This window comes from Schistocerca cancellata, chromosome 1 (genome assembly GCF_023864275.1).
Source record: "Schistocerca cancellata isolate TAMUIC-IGC-003103 chromosome 1, iqSchCanc2.1, whole genome shotgun sequence".
NCBI lineage: Eukaryota > Metazoa > Arthropoda > Insecta > Orthoptera > Acrididae > Schistocerca > Schistocerca cancellata.
Window position 1 is genome coordinate 1,223,318,138 of NC_064626.1, and position 15,056 is coordinate 1,223,333,193.

The following is a 15,056-nucleotide window of genomic DNA, read 5'->3' on the forward strand; positions in this document are numbered from 1 at the left end:
GAAACGACGTTGATGAGTGGGACAATCGGGACCAACAATGCCTTGATGAACTTGTGGATAGTATGCCACGACGAATGCATGCATGCACCAATGCAAGAGGACGTGTTACTGGGTATTAGAGGTACCGGTGTGTACAGCAATGTGGACCACCACCTCTGAAGGTCTCGCTGTGTTACGATTCAACATGCAATATGTGGTTTTCATGAGCAATAAAAAGGGCAGAAATTAAGTTTATGTTGATCTCTATACTAATTTTATGTACAGATTCCGGAACTCTCACAACGGAGGTGATGGAAAACGTTTCTTTGGTGTATGTATTACATTATTAGATTACATAATTAGGAGACCTCCGTCTACCATCCAGTAATCGTTGTTGACCTTTTCCTTTCTAACGTCTAGTAATCATTTCGTGCACTTAAAACTGAAATATTATTAGTGCTAGTAATTAATATTTTGTTGTAACGCGTCTTTGGCTAGTCTGATGCCCACAGTCACGACTTTAATGAAGCAGGATAATTATATTGTAAATCGCCAGGACCGCATTATAAGATTTAATTTATTATATATTTCAGCCACAGGTTGTTTACTGCAACGAATTCTCAACTTTCTGAACCAACTGTTCTATCCTTTTGATGAACCAGAAGTATGTGACCGCCGTTTGTTTTACTTCTCACAATTAGTCTACTTTCTGTACCTGAAAATACGTGAGATCCAAGGTTTGTGTAGGAGTGCTCCTAGCTGTGTATGTTACGTTGTAAATGCTTAAAAGTTGATCGCTAGCAATTTAACTGTGTTACCTTTGTGTGGCATTTCTTTGATCTAACAGCAATATTCTGCAGTGGCTACAATCTTCTGGACTGGATAGAGACACGACTGTTCTAAAAGATCCTTGCGAGTACCCCAATACCACATACAGTAAACTACTAATTTAGTAGTATCTCAACCCCTGAGGCATTTGAGGGGACTTTGACTAAAAATAAATAAATAGATAAAAAATTTTAATGAGGTCAAGTCAAAAGATCGCTAAGGAGCTTTGGTTATTAGGAAACTGGAGAATTTTATATACGAATGATGATAATATATGAATAGCTATCGCATGCAACCTATATAACAGTGGCCAACAGAGAAAATTATTTCTTGAATTTTTGCTTCAAGAGTCAGTTTATATTAATTTTGTGTTGAGGAAAACGAACGTGAGGAAGAAAAATTTTTTTTAGCTGTAGTTCCTGTAATGTAAAATAGACCAAACTATCCGACTTCAACGGGTGAAGAGAAAGCTATACATTTAAGTATACAAGCCAACAAAGTTGAAAGTCCCCTTAACACCTTCTCAATGAAACTTTGCAGTCCTAGAATTCTGAATAGATGGGAGACTACGTGATAATTGATGGGGGCCTGGGAGAATTTTGTGATGGTTTTATGAGATCCTTGTCTTTTGGCTTACTTCTTGAGACTGAGTTCCAGAACCTCCATATATACGGACCACATGTAATCCGCAAACATTAATTCGTTCCCACGGACCAGATGCTTTTGCTCCATTACATAATTTTAAATATCCATTAGAAATCTCTCTCAGTTGGTCGCGCGGTCTAGGGCGCCTTCCAACGGTTCGCGCGGCTCCCCTCGACGGAGGTCGGAGGTTCGAGTTCCCCCTCGGGCATGGATGTGTGTGTTTTCATTGGCGTCAGTTATTTTAAGTTCGATTAATGAGTGTGTATGTCTAGGGACCGATGACGTCAGCAGTTTGGTCCTATAAGAACTTCCCACAAATTTCCCATTTTCTCTCTTAGTGGTCATCAGCTGCAATCCCACAACTGGGTTTATCAACTGCACTGTCAAGAAACAGACTCATAGGATGTAGACGGCATTTTGGGTTGTCATTCTTCCAAACTGTCCTCGTTTTCTGCCTCAAGTACATAATTTTTGAGGGTGGAGTAGGAGCTGGTAAAATATCTCATTGTGGAATAAGTAGAACAGCAGATGGACGATTGGGGTCTGAAGTATTACTCTGTCTTTTTCAGTGATAGTCCTGCCTTTATATATAGAGTCAAGCAGGAATAGCGGTTATCTGTATCGTTTATGTAGACGCAACAGAGACCACACATCTCTTTTTCTGTGTTTCCGCCATTTTGGTAGCATAACTGGACAAGACTTACGACATATATGGCAACGGCCTTGCCGCAGTGGATACAGCGGTTCCCGTTAGATCATCGAAGTTAAGCGCTGTCGGGCGTGGCCGGCGCTTGGGTGGGTGACCATCCGGGCCGCCATGTGCTGTTGCCATTTTACGGGGTGCACTCAGCCTCGTGAAGCCAATTGAGGAGCTACTCGACCGAACAGTAGCGGCTCCGGCCAAAGAAAACCATCATAACGGCCGGACGAGTGGTGTGCTGACCACACGGCCCTCCTATCCGCATCCCCACTGAGGATGACACGGCGGTCGGATGGTCCCGGTGGGTCACGTGTGGCCTTATGACGGAATGCTATACCTCATATATGCGGAACCAATGACTTGTCCTGGTCCACTACATTCATACCAAAACAATGCTGATAGACAGCCTTCTCAAGAAGCGTGAGATTGCATTTCTGTGACGAAAATGTTATTTCACTACACATGTAAAAAAAAAAAGTATTCACTGCATTTACGCATCTTTGTGGCATTTTGATTCATTAAAATCAAGAATTCGGCACTAAGTATGACACTAACAGTATGAAACTCGAAGTCACAGGAACAATAACAATATTCATAACCTATAAACAGCTGCATAATTTTGTTTTTTGTCATTTAACACGTGTGACAACTCCAGAACCAGAATTACCACCAAACAAAGATGAAGATTGGGAAAGAAGTAACATTCATCTCCAAAGTAGTAGCTGATCAATCATTTTATGGCGAATTTTGTATCCAGCAGGTGGGATAACATAGGACAAAGTATTTTTGAGCCCGAAAATTATCGTTGTCGGCCAGTGATAACCGTATGGCATGGACGGAATCAGCTCCAATTGGAAGACACTGGACAAAGAGTGTTGACCACCATCTCAGTGACTACCATTTTCATGTAGTTCACGTTTGTAATGATAGTACTTCGGCGCGGTCAAAAAAGAGGATGATATATGGAAGATTGTGGAGCAGTTGAGAGAGAGAGAGAGAGAGAGAGAGAGAGAGAGAGAGAGAGAGAGTGAGAGAGAGAGGTAGGGAGTGAGGGAGGGAGTAAGAGAGGCACGTTGCGTCAGTGCTTTCTGCGAAGTGAGAAAACAACATTTTTTTATTCTACCAGCAGTGCGGTCGGAGGCATTACGTTCCACGTGCGTCATATTTCACGGTGACTGCGGACTCCACAGCGACGGTTTTACGTTGCGTTATTTTACAGCGAAATGTCACATAAAGCCGATAGGCGCCTCTACGGCCACCTAGAAAGACGGTGAAAAAGGGAGTGTATGAGGACACACGATAACTTGGGAACACTAGGCGGGCGTTTTATTACTCCACCAAAAAGACAACTAGTTTAAGGGAGAGGCTAAAAGCATAGGGAAGGAATAACTCCAGATTTCAGGAAAATTAAAGGTGGGGAATGAAATTTGCGCCGTGGCGTTAGAACGGCACAAATACAGTGAAGCCTCTATCTGGCGCTAACAAAAAGATGACAAACATTTTCGTCTCGCTAAAGTGTAACATTGCAAAAAATATTTCGTGTGCAATGACGTCACATAAATTGTTGTTCCGTGTGATCAATGACTACGTAAATTTGTTGTAAAATAATTTCTCCTGTTATAGTATCGATGCTGACTGCATTTGTGACGTAATCTGGAGACTGTTGTTCTTTTAAAAGATTTTTAATTGTATCGGCAGTATCTAGTTACGATTGTGAGCTACAAAGTCTTATTAACTATTATCAATTAATTTATTTTAATTTATTAAGTTTTAATGCGTTATTGAATAACTGAAGAAGTAAGGATAGATGAAGCTAGTAGCAAGCCGCTACTAACTGTTAAATTTAGGCTGAGTGCATGGGAAGTTATGGTTGTGGCAATAACGGCCTGAAAATATTACCCTTTGTACAAAATTTGACCAATTAACATATTACTAAGCAATGTGACAACTGTTAATAAGATATGAGGTAGTAAGAAAACTTCCATAACGGTTCAAATGCCTCTGAGCACTATATGACTTCACATCTGACGTCAGCAGTCCCCTAGAACTTAGAACTACTTAAACCTAACTAACCTAAGGACATCACACACATCCATGCCCGAGGCAGGATTCGAACCTGCGGCCGTAGCGGTCGCTCGGTTCCAGACTGTAGCGCCTCGAACCGCTCGGCCACACCGACCGGCCAAACTTCCATAGTGCTACAGAACATGGAATGGAGTCATCAACGTAAATTAAAGAAAGATAAATTCCAAACAAGATTTTCAACGGTCCTAATATAACCAGTCAGTGTAGATGTATCTCTCCCTGTGCGAAAGACGCTTGCCACGCAGATGTAAGTTCCCTTCGTACTTCTTAATACCTAACGACAAAAACGACTCATTGAAATGGGAAGTGTTGAAGCATTAATTGCTCCGGCAGGTGACTTGGAATTCCGTGCTACTCACACTCACATTGACATCGAGGTTTTTCAGAGCGTTATCCTGCTATGAAATCTTCACGGCATTCAGACCATATCAAAAGGAAGTTAAAGCTTGAGCTTTTAAAGATTAACGCCATTTACTACTGTCTACTGCGAGCGAAGTCTGCTTCCCTTAAAGTACCTTAAAGTTTGTGGCTGGACGTGTGACGTTTCTAAGAATTCTGACTTCTACTTGGTGGGACGCCATCGGGGGGGGGGGGGGGGGGGGGGCAGCTCCAGTTAGAACTCCACATCATTCTCTCTGGACACCAGTAAAATTCCATAAGCACTTACCTTGTTTAACTGAAAACTGCCTGATGAAGAAACTAGACTTTAAGTACTTGTGCTCGCACTTGCTACTTATATGAAATAAGGATATATGAGCACATGAGGGAGTAAGTATGAAAACTCGTAGAGCTGAACATTTCTCCAGCAGGGAAACTTCAGTTCTTACTCTGACAACACACACGTAAGGTCATGAAAAGCAGATATAAATATTCTCTCAAAGAACCACGTTGGTGAACAACATCACACGTTGCCAAAAAGCAGAAAAATAACGCAGTATCCCTAACGTATTAATTTGAGGCTGAAAAGTGAAATTTTTATGCTATGTAACATTGCTTTACTTTCTTTTGCAGAACCGAATTCAGTGCGACGTACTGAATTGGAAGTGAGGAAAATAATTCTCTTTCAGTTGTATGTATATATTTTCACATCAGTAATACTGCAGGGCATGAACCGCTTAGAAATTTTACATTCACTTTTCCTTAAAAAAAAACCTCAGAGTCTATATTAATATGAAGCTCACACTCCAATACAAAGATGTTACGTAAGTACGTCTGGGAAGAGTACAGCACGTAGTGCAAGGTATGGTGGCCTCACCTGATAATGGTGCGCAGCCGCAGTATTTTACTTTGAATTGAAAGAAAATTTTCCCGGGATCAGAAGTCCAGGCTCTAAGTTGCCAGACAAGTTTCCAACATATGAAGATGGTATCTGTTCTGTGTATCTTGATTTAATTATTATTTCATTCTAAGAGAGCTGTATGGTCACCGATGGTATCTACCCATTCTTCTGTGTTGGATGCACACGCATTGCCCGAACTCTTACGGGGCTCGGTACGATTGTCTGCCGTGAGTAATGCGTGTAATGGTCAGGGATTGTGGGTCTCACGGGGAGTGAGCAAGGGATAAATCCCTGCAGTCGTACTATTCTCTGTGCCCTCGGTGATTCAGATGGATAGAGCGTCTGCCATGTAAGCTCGAGATCCCGGGTTTGAGTCCCGGTCGGGGCACAAATTTTCCACTGTTAATGCATATCAACGCTTGTCGACAGCTTAGGGTCTTGATTTAATTATCATTTCAAGTTTGCAACAATTCTTCCGAACAATATGGTAGGTATTATTTCAACAAAGACAGAAAAGTCTCATAAAGGCTAGTACATTTTTTGAACACCTTGAACGTTTTATTTTTGAAAATTTTCAATTATTATTCCCTTCCATCGATCTGCTTTTTACTGGTTTTCTAAAATACTGTTTCAAGACCTGGACAGTCTTTTATTGGAATACAACTGTTTTCGATCAAACAACGAGATTCAGTTCCAAACACATCTTGGTCGTACCAAATCTTTACCATAGAAACAACGTAGTTTTCTCCTTACTCTCTCATAAAAGTCACAGAATGCAGAATGGAGGACATAGAACCACGATCACAGTGCGCTCTTATAGATACCTCACAACAAGTTCAGCTGGGATGCACCGTATACAGGAAGATTTCTTAACTACATACAATAGTGCACAAGTGGCAGCAGAAAACCGTAACCCGTTAATAGTTCTGCTACCATTCCCCGTAAATGGCTTTTAGGTCGAGCCCAAATACCAACTGAAAATGCTTCAAGTAAAACTGTTCTAAAATACATAACAGAAATTAATATCTGATTTGCACCATTTCGGCTGTTTGTCAAAATTTTTGGGAAACAGCTATCTTGTAAGCTGTATAAAGTCAGTGAAAAAACAGGCTAGATCGTGATGAGTATTTTATAAAAACTACTGGTTTCAGTCTAGTGTCAAGTCATCTTCAGACAGCACCATCAGCGACAGAGGCCAACTGACGGTTTTACGCAACGTAAGTCTAACTATACGGCCAATAATGTCACATATTTCGATACTGAAAAACTTACTCATAAAAGACTTTAGCGTTGGCCTAGAGTCATGAAATTTGGCAAAAAGCAAGATTAGGAGTACAACCAAACAATAAAATTACAAAGCTGTGAATCTGTAATTATATTACACAAAACAAACTTTTTTGTCGTTTGTTATCTGATTGTCTGTCTGTCCACCCGTTTGTTAAGTCCCCATTTTATCTAGAAAAGGTAGACGTATAATGTTCAACATCATGTCGCACACTAAGGTCGATAGCCTCTGGGCGGTGTAATAAATGTAAGGTTCAACGTCAATGGAATCAAAAGATAATTTCGTTTGTGTAACACGTTTTGATGGTAGAAACCTCACTCATCAAGCTCTGTAGGGTACCCGTTCCCCGTCGACGTGGAATTAAGAAATTAGGCAAGAAGCAAGGTTTCACAATATTAGTACAGAAAAAAGTCGGAAAATACGAGGGCAGTTCAATAAGTAATGCAACACATTTTTTTTCTCGGCCAATTTTGGTTGAAAAACCTGAAATTTCTTGTGGAATATTTTCAAACATTCCCGCTTCGTCTCGTATAGTTTCATTGACTTCTGACAGGTGGCAGCGCTGTACGGAGCTGTTAAAATGGCGTCTGTAACGGATGTGTGTTGCAAACAACGGGCAGTGATCGAGTTTCTTTTGGCGGAAAACCAGGGCATCTCAGATATTCATAGGCGCTTGCAGAATGTCTACGGTGATCTGGCAGTGGACAAAAGCACGGTGAGTCGTTGGGCAAAGCGTGTGTCATCATCGCCGCAAGGTCAAGCAAGACTGTCTGATCTCCCGCGTGCGGGCCGGCCGTGCACAGCTGTGACTCCTGCAATGGCGGAGCGTGCGAACACACTCGTTCGAGATGATCGACGGATCACCATCAAACAACTCAGTGCTCAACTTGACATCTCTGTTGGTAGTGCTGTCACAATTGTTCACCAGTCGGGATATTCAAAGGTTTGTTCCCGCTGGGTCCGTCGTTGTCTAACCGAACACCATAAAGAGCAAAGGAGAACCATCTGTGCGGAATTGCTTGCTCGTCATGTGGCTGAGGGTGACAATTTCTTGTCAAAGATTGTTACAGGCGATGAAACATGGGTTCATCACTTCGAACCTGAAAGAAAACGGCAATCAATGGAGTGGCGCCACACCCACTCCCCTACCAAGAAAAATTTTAAAGCCATACCCTCAGCCAGTAAAGTCATGGTTACAGTCTTCTGGGACGCTGAAGGGGTTGTTCTGTTCGATGTCCTTTCCCATGGTCAAACGATCAACTCTGAAGTGTATTGTGCTACTCTTCAGAAATTGAAGAAACGACTCCAGGGTGTTCGTAGGCACAAAAATCAGAACGAACTTCTCCTTATTCATGACAACGCAAGACCTCACACAAGTCTTCGCACCCGAGAGGAGCTCACAAAACTTCAGTGGACTGTTCTTCCTAATGCACCCTACAGCCCCGATCTCGCACCGTCGGATTTCCATAAGTTTGGCCCAATGAAGGACGCAATCCGTGGGACGCACTACGCGGATGATGAAGAAGTTATTGATGCAGTACGACGTTGGCTCCGACATCGACCAGTGGAATGGTACCGTGCAGGCATACAGGCCCTCATTTCAAGGTGGCGTATGGCCGTAGCATTGAATGGAGATTACGTTGAAAAATAGTGTTGTGTAGCTAAAAGATTGGGGAATAACCTGGTGTATTTCAATGCTGAATAAAACAACCCCTGTTTCAGAAAAAAAATGTGTTGCATTACTTATTGAACTGCCCTCGTAGTTTATAAATACGTCACACAAAATATATCGTTTTCATTTGTTACCTGAGATTTTAAATCAAAATATTCCCGATAGTAGTCTTGCACGAACTGTGACATAAGCCCGGACAACTGGGAACTGACGTAGTTAGACATGCACTGATACTATGAAACAGTGCAGTGATAATCGCTAGGCTCTAGCCGAAATCTAGATTGCCGAATAAAACGTGAAATAAAAGGACGACTGATTGCTGTGCTCTATCATTTGAAAGTAGTGTCACAGTCGTTGAGTGTACCCACATTCCTAACGGAAGGTAACTTGATGATTCTCGACAGTCTTGGAATCCTTGGGACCGATAGATTGCGAATATCAATGCCAATAATTTCCAAAACTGATCGAGATTCTTGATTCCTGGAACGGATGAACTGTCAGTATTCATAATTAACTTTTTACTGAACTATCAGTGCGAGAGTCCTATTCGAACCTGGCGAAATTTTTTTTTCCAGTTTGCTTTCGATTCATAGTGTGTACTTTGTCTCTCCATTCTATTCACCAAGTCTCGCAATTCTTCTCTGCTTACAATAGAAATAGTAACGTCATCCGCAAATCTAATATTTGATATCCTTTCACCTACCATTGTTGGACCTTCCTTTTACTTCCATCACTACTTCTTCGGCGAATAGATTGGTCGAGGCGGAAGACTCCATTCCAGTCTTGTATCCTTCTTAATTCGGAGCACTTCTTTCTTGATCTTACACTCCTACTTCCCTTTCTTGTTTCTTGTTCATATGGCAATTATATTACCGCTCTCTTCTGCAGCTTACAGCTATTTTCCTGAATACTTCGAACATCTTGCACCACTCGGCGTTGTCGAAAGCTGCTTATGGGTCGACTAACCCTATGAACAGGCCAGCGGCCTTGCCGCAGTGGTAACGCAAGTTCCCGTCAGATCACCGAAGTTAAGCACTGTCGGGCTGGGCTCGTACTTGGATGGGTGACCGTCCGGTCTGCCGAGCGCTGTTGGCAATCGGGGTGCACTCAGCCCTTGTGAGACAAACTGAGGAGCTACTTGATTGAGAAGTAGCGGTTCCAGTCTCCGAAACTGACATACTGCCGGGAGAGCGGTGTGCTGACCACATGCCCCTCCATATCCGGATCCAGTGACGCCTGTGGGCTGAGGATGACACGGCCGCCGGTCGGTATCGTTGGACCTTCATGGCTTGTTCGGGAGGAATGTAGTTTAGTTTAACCTATTGAAAAATTATATAAATTACTGTGCTGGTAAACCCCTTACGTTATTTGATTTTCAAATACACTCCTGGAAATGGAAAAAAGAACACATTGACACCGGTGTGTCAGACCCACCATACTTGCTCCGGACACTGCGAGAGGGCTGTACAAGCAATGACCACACGCATGGCACAGCGGACACACCAGGAACCGCGGTGTTGGCCGTCGAATGGCGCTAGCTGCGCAGCATTTGTGCACCGCCGCCGTCAGTGTCAGCCAGTTTGCCGTGGCATACGGAGCTCCATCGCAGTCTTTAACACTGGTAGCATGCCGCGACAGCGTGGACGTGAACCGTATGTGCAGTTGACGGACTTTGAGCGAGGGCGTATAGTGGGCATGCGGGAGGCCGGGTGGACGTACCACCGAATTGCTCAACACGTGGGGCGTGCGGTCTCCAGAGTACATCGATGTTGTCGCCAGTGGTCGGCGGAAGGTGCACGTGCCCGTCGACCTGGGACCGGACCGCAGTGACGCACGGATGCACGCCAAGACCGTAGGATCCTACGCAGTGCCGTAGGGGACCGCACCGCCACTTCCCAGCAAATTAGGGACACTGTTGCTCCTGGGGTATTGGCGAGGACCATTCGCAACCGTCTCCATGAAGCTGGGCTACGGTCCCGCACACCGTTAGGCCGTCTTCCGCTCACGCCCCAACATCGTGCAGCCCGCCTCCAGTGGTATCGCGACAGGCGTGAATGGAGGGACGAATGGAGACGTGTCGTCTTCAGCGATGAGAGTCGCTTCTGCCTTGGTGCCAATGATGGTCGTATGCGTGTTTGGCGCCGTGCAGGTGAGCGCCACAATCAGGACTGCATACGACCGAGGCACACAGGGCCAACACCCGGCATCATGGTGTGGGGAGCGATCTCCTACACTGGCCGTACACCACTGGTGATCGTCGAGGGGACACTGAATAGTGCACGGTACATCCAAACCGTCATCGAACCCATCGTTCTACCATTCCTAGACCGGCAAGGGAACCTGCTGTTCCAACAGGACAATGCACGTCCGCATGTATCCCGTGCCACCCAACGTGCTCTAGAAGGTGTAAGTCAACTACCTAGCCAGCAAGATCTCCGGATCTGTCCCCCATTGAGCATGTTTGGGACTGGATGAAGCGTCGTCGCAAGCGGTCTGTACGTCCAGCACGAACGCTGGTCCAACTGAGGCGCCAGGTGGAAATGGCATGGCAAGCCATTCCACAGGACTAAATCCAGCATCTCTACGATCGTCTCCATGGGAGAATAGCAGCCTGCATTGCTGCGAAAGGTGGATATACACTGTACTAGTGCCGACATTGTGCATGCTCTGTTGCCTGTGTCTATGTGCCTGTGGTTCTGTCAGTGTGATCAAGTGAAGTATCTGACCCCAGGAATGTGTCAATAAAGTTTCCCCTTCCTGGGACAATGAATTCACGGTGTTCTTATTTCAATTTCCAGGAGTGTATATATATATATATATATATATATATATATATATATATATATATATATATATATATATATATATGTGTGTGTGTGTGTGTGTGTGTGTGTGTGTATCAGTTCATGATATCCAGTACTACAAATTTTTCTCTTTCTCATGGACACACGTCCAGATCGTCCGCTCTCAAAATTCTGGCATCTCTCTCCCCACATCCACCACTGCTGGCGGCTCACCTCCAACTGCGCAACGGTACACGCTGTTCACATCCAACTGCCCAACACTACAATAGCGAATATTCCAACAATGCCAAACAGCCACAGACTGTACACAGCACAGCCAGTGATTTTCATACAGAGCGCTACGCGAAGTTATCAACATAAAACACTAAGCGGCCTACTTACACTATGAATAGGTTACTTTCGTAATATACCCCTTTCCATAATTTTCCTTTTTAGACTGAGCCGGCCGGTGTGACCGAGCTGTTCTAGGAGCTTCAGTCCGGAATCGACCCGCTGCTACGGTCGCAGGTTCGAATCCTTCCTCGGGTATGGATGTGTTTGCTGTCGTTAGGTTAGTGAGGTTTAAGTAGTTCTAAGTGTAGGGGACTAATGACCTCAGATGTTAAGCCCCACAGTGATTAGAGCCATTTGTACAATTTTGTTAGACTGAATCTCAGACATTTGCTTTCATTACTTACCCGGTCAGTCACTGTACAGTGTGACTGGCCACACTCGCCGGCCACAGGGTTCCCCACCCTCCGCCTCTACCTCATACAACCTGTTACGCCCCCTCCCCGACTCTCCGAACACTTCCCTTATATCCCGTTACTTGACGCGCCCACACCACTACTACTACGCCTACCACGACCGGACAAGAGTCGCCTGCGCACAGCCAAACTTGGGCGCCTGTCTTAACACGCGCGGCCTGCGAGGCGGCAGCCAAAACTGCACCGCGAGAATTAAATTACGGCTAAGTCGGGCAGCGCGCGCACTAATTAAAATCGCCTGCTTTAGAAAAAAAGTGTGGCGCCCGAGTGCCCGCGTCGGAGATATTGCCTCCGGGGACAACGGCCGGCCGGCAAATGAGCTTCCTCCGGCCGTAAACACAGCGAGACCGAAGCGCTGGGGCGGCCGTGAATTGCCGAGAGGACAGTGGACAGGGAAAGCATAATGCGGAGAAGAAAACTCTACGCCGCTAGTTGTCAAGTTTGAGCCGTGAATTGTGTTCTTGTGCTCTATTCCGAGGAGACAAATTCTAATTAGGCTAATGTGGCTGCTCTTTTCATTAATACCGGTGAAACGTCCGCAATTAATATTTTCTTCTAGAATTTCGAGAAAAAACCGTTGCAATCTTTGCCGGACAATGGCTCTGATTATAAATACAAGACAACAGTCCGTTGGTTCTTAATTATCAGGTGCACAAATGCTTTCACAGCTGACAAGGAACAAATACCGCAAAATGATTGCTTTCTTGAAGTAATCTACTAATAAAAGAGCAATGTAGGAAAATGTGCCAGTAATTTTGTGTGTTAAATTTTTCTTCTATAACATTTGGACCTGTCCTTACTAATGTACGATTGAATTTTTCCAACAACACTAGAAACTTATAAATTAAACCACTATATTTCTTTTCTTTCTTTTGCTTGTGCCGTTTGTCCCGCGGATACGCAGGGTCGGCATGGTCAATCGGACGTGGCAATGTTAGTTGAAGGGGTGGCCGGATGCCCTTCCTGCCGCCACCCCGTGTCCCCTGGGAAGGAATTAGTGTACCCCAACGGTCTGCGACTAGTGTAATCCAGGGAATAGTGCGAAAGTGTTCAGATGTCTGCAAGCCGTGTAACTGAGGCGGGACGTGGGGACCAGCACGGTATTCACCTAGGTGGGTGTGGAAAACCGACTAAAAACCATATCGCTTATCCGCCGGGCGGATTCGATCCGAGGCCGGCGCGCCTACCCGAGTCCAGGAAGCAGCGCGTCAGCGCGTTCGGCTAACCTGGCGGGTTTATAAATTAAACCACTCATCTATGTCAAATGTATATATTCTTAAATGGACAGATAAACACAACGTAAATTGGAAATGAATTTATGGAATTAATGTATACCTTAACGGAATTTATAGTGCACCATTTTGAAGCTAAAACAAAATTAGATTTGATTGCGTTAATGGTTTACTGAAATAATGAACTGGACAACAGGGGATGCCGCAGACCAGAGATTGGTTTGCGTCACAACGCGCCACTGGGTTGGGGCAGATGGCAGCCGGACTACGGGGTTATAATCTTGTAGCCGTGAGTGGTCAGCTATAGACGACGGACTGATAATTAATGAGCCTTCCTCCCGACAGGAAGGTGGATGACACATCTCACCGCTTGCAGGGAACGGAGAATTCGTCTGCTGCAGTAATCAGCTTAATTAAAGCTCATTAGTTACCATTCCAGTCTTGGGCGACAGTATCATGGTGTTATTTTTCAACAGGGCGTTGCTCACTCAAGCACTGCACGTGTTTCCATGAACTGCCTGCTTAATGTTGAGATATTTCCATCGCCTGACAAGAAGCGCACAGAAAGGAGGGAGTATTCTTCAGATCTGTCCACAGCAGAATATTTTTGTAGGGTCAGCAGAGGCATAAACTACGTCGGAGTGCCAGACCAGTTTCCATGATATTGGAGGCTAGCTGCAGTAGTGGTGCGCCACTTTGCCTCAGGAGATGATGTAACCGCTTTAACATCCTTTTCAACAGTATATCATACCATGCGTCCAGGCCTGACTGGTGCAGCATCGAATGCTCAGGCTGCCAAATTCTATGTAAACTTGCTTCAGTTTTGCAAGCACTGAGACAATATCACACACCCTTCTACCAGTGAATTTTAAATCAGTTTCATCCGTCTTTCCTGTGTGCTGCTTGTTTTTTGTCATACAGAATATAACAAATGTGCGATCAGAATATAATCTTTATAACCATATGACTGAAATTCTACCGTCTTTTGTTGAAGTTCAAAATAAATTAAAATATGCAGGTAGAGACTGACGCAAAATTACATATACAGGGCTATTACAAATGATTGACGTGATTTCATAAATTCACTGTAGCTCCTTTCATTGACATATGGTCACGACACACTACAGATACGTAGAAAAACTCATAAAGTTTTGTTCGGCTGAAGCCGCACTTCAGGTTTCTGCCGTCAGAGCGCTCGAGAGCGCAGTGAGACAAAATGGCGACAGGAGCCAAGAAAGCGTGTGTTGTGCTTGAAATGCACTCACATCAGTTAGTCATAACAGTGCAACGACACTTCAGGATGAAGTTCAACATAGATCCACCAACTGCTAACTCCATTCGGCGGTGGTATACGCAGTTTAAAGCTTATGGATGCCTCTGTAAGGGGAAGTTAACGGGTCGGCCTGCAGTGAGCGAAGAAACGGTTGAACGCTTACGGGCAAGTTCCATGCGTAGCCCGCGGAAAATTGGCTCATGCCACAACTGGAGACCGACAGCGCCGACTTCATCTTTCAACAGGATGGTGCTCCACCGCTCTTCTATCATGATGCTCGGCATTTCTTAAACAGGAGATTGGAAAACCGATGGATCTGTCGCGGTGGAGATCATGATCAGCAATTCGTGTCATGGCCTCCACGCTCTCCCGACTTAACCCCATGTGATTTCATTCTGTGGGGTTATGTGAAAGATTCAGTGTTTAAACCTCCTCTACCAAGAAATGGGCCAGAACTGCGAGCTCGCATCAACGATGCTTTCGAACTCATTGATGGGGACAAGCTGCGCCGAGTGTGGGAGGAATTTG

At 44.6% G+C, this 15,056-nt stretch overlaps 2 pseudogenes; both read left to right on the plus strand.

Moving 5' to 3' along the window:
- The first annotated feature begins 2,165 nt into the window (after window positions 1-2,165).
- On the plus strand, window positions 2,166-2,283 carry LOC126100933 (5S ribosomal RNA; annotated as a pseudogene).
- Window positions 2,284-9,450: 7,167 nt separating this feature from the next.
- LOC126100264 (5S ribosomal RNA) lies at window positions 9,451-9,568 on the plus strand (annotated as a pseudogene).
- Window positions 9,569-15,056: the final 5,488 nt, after the last annotated feature.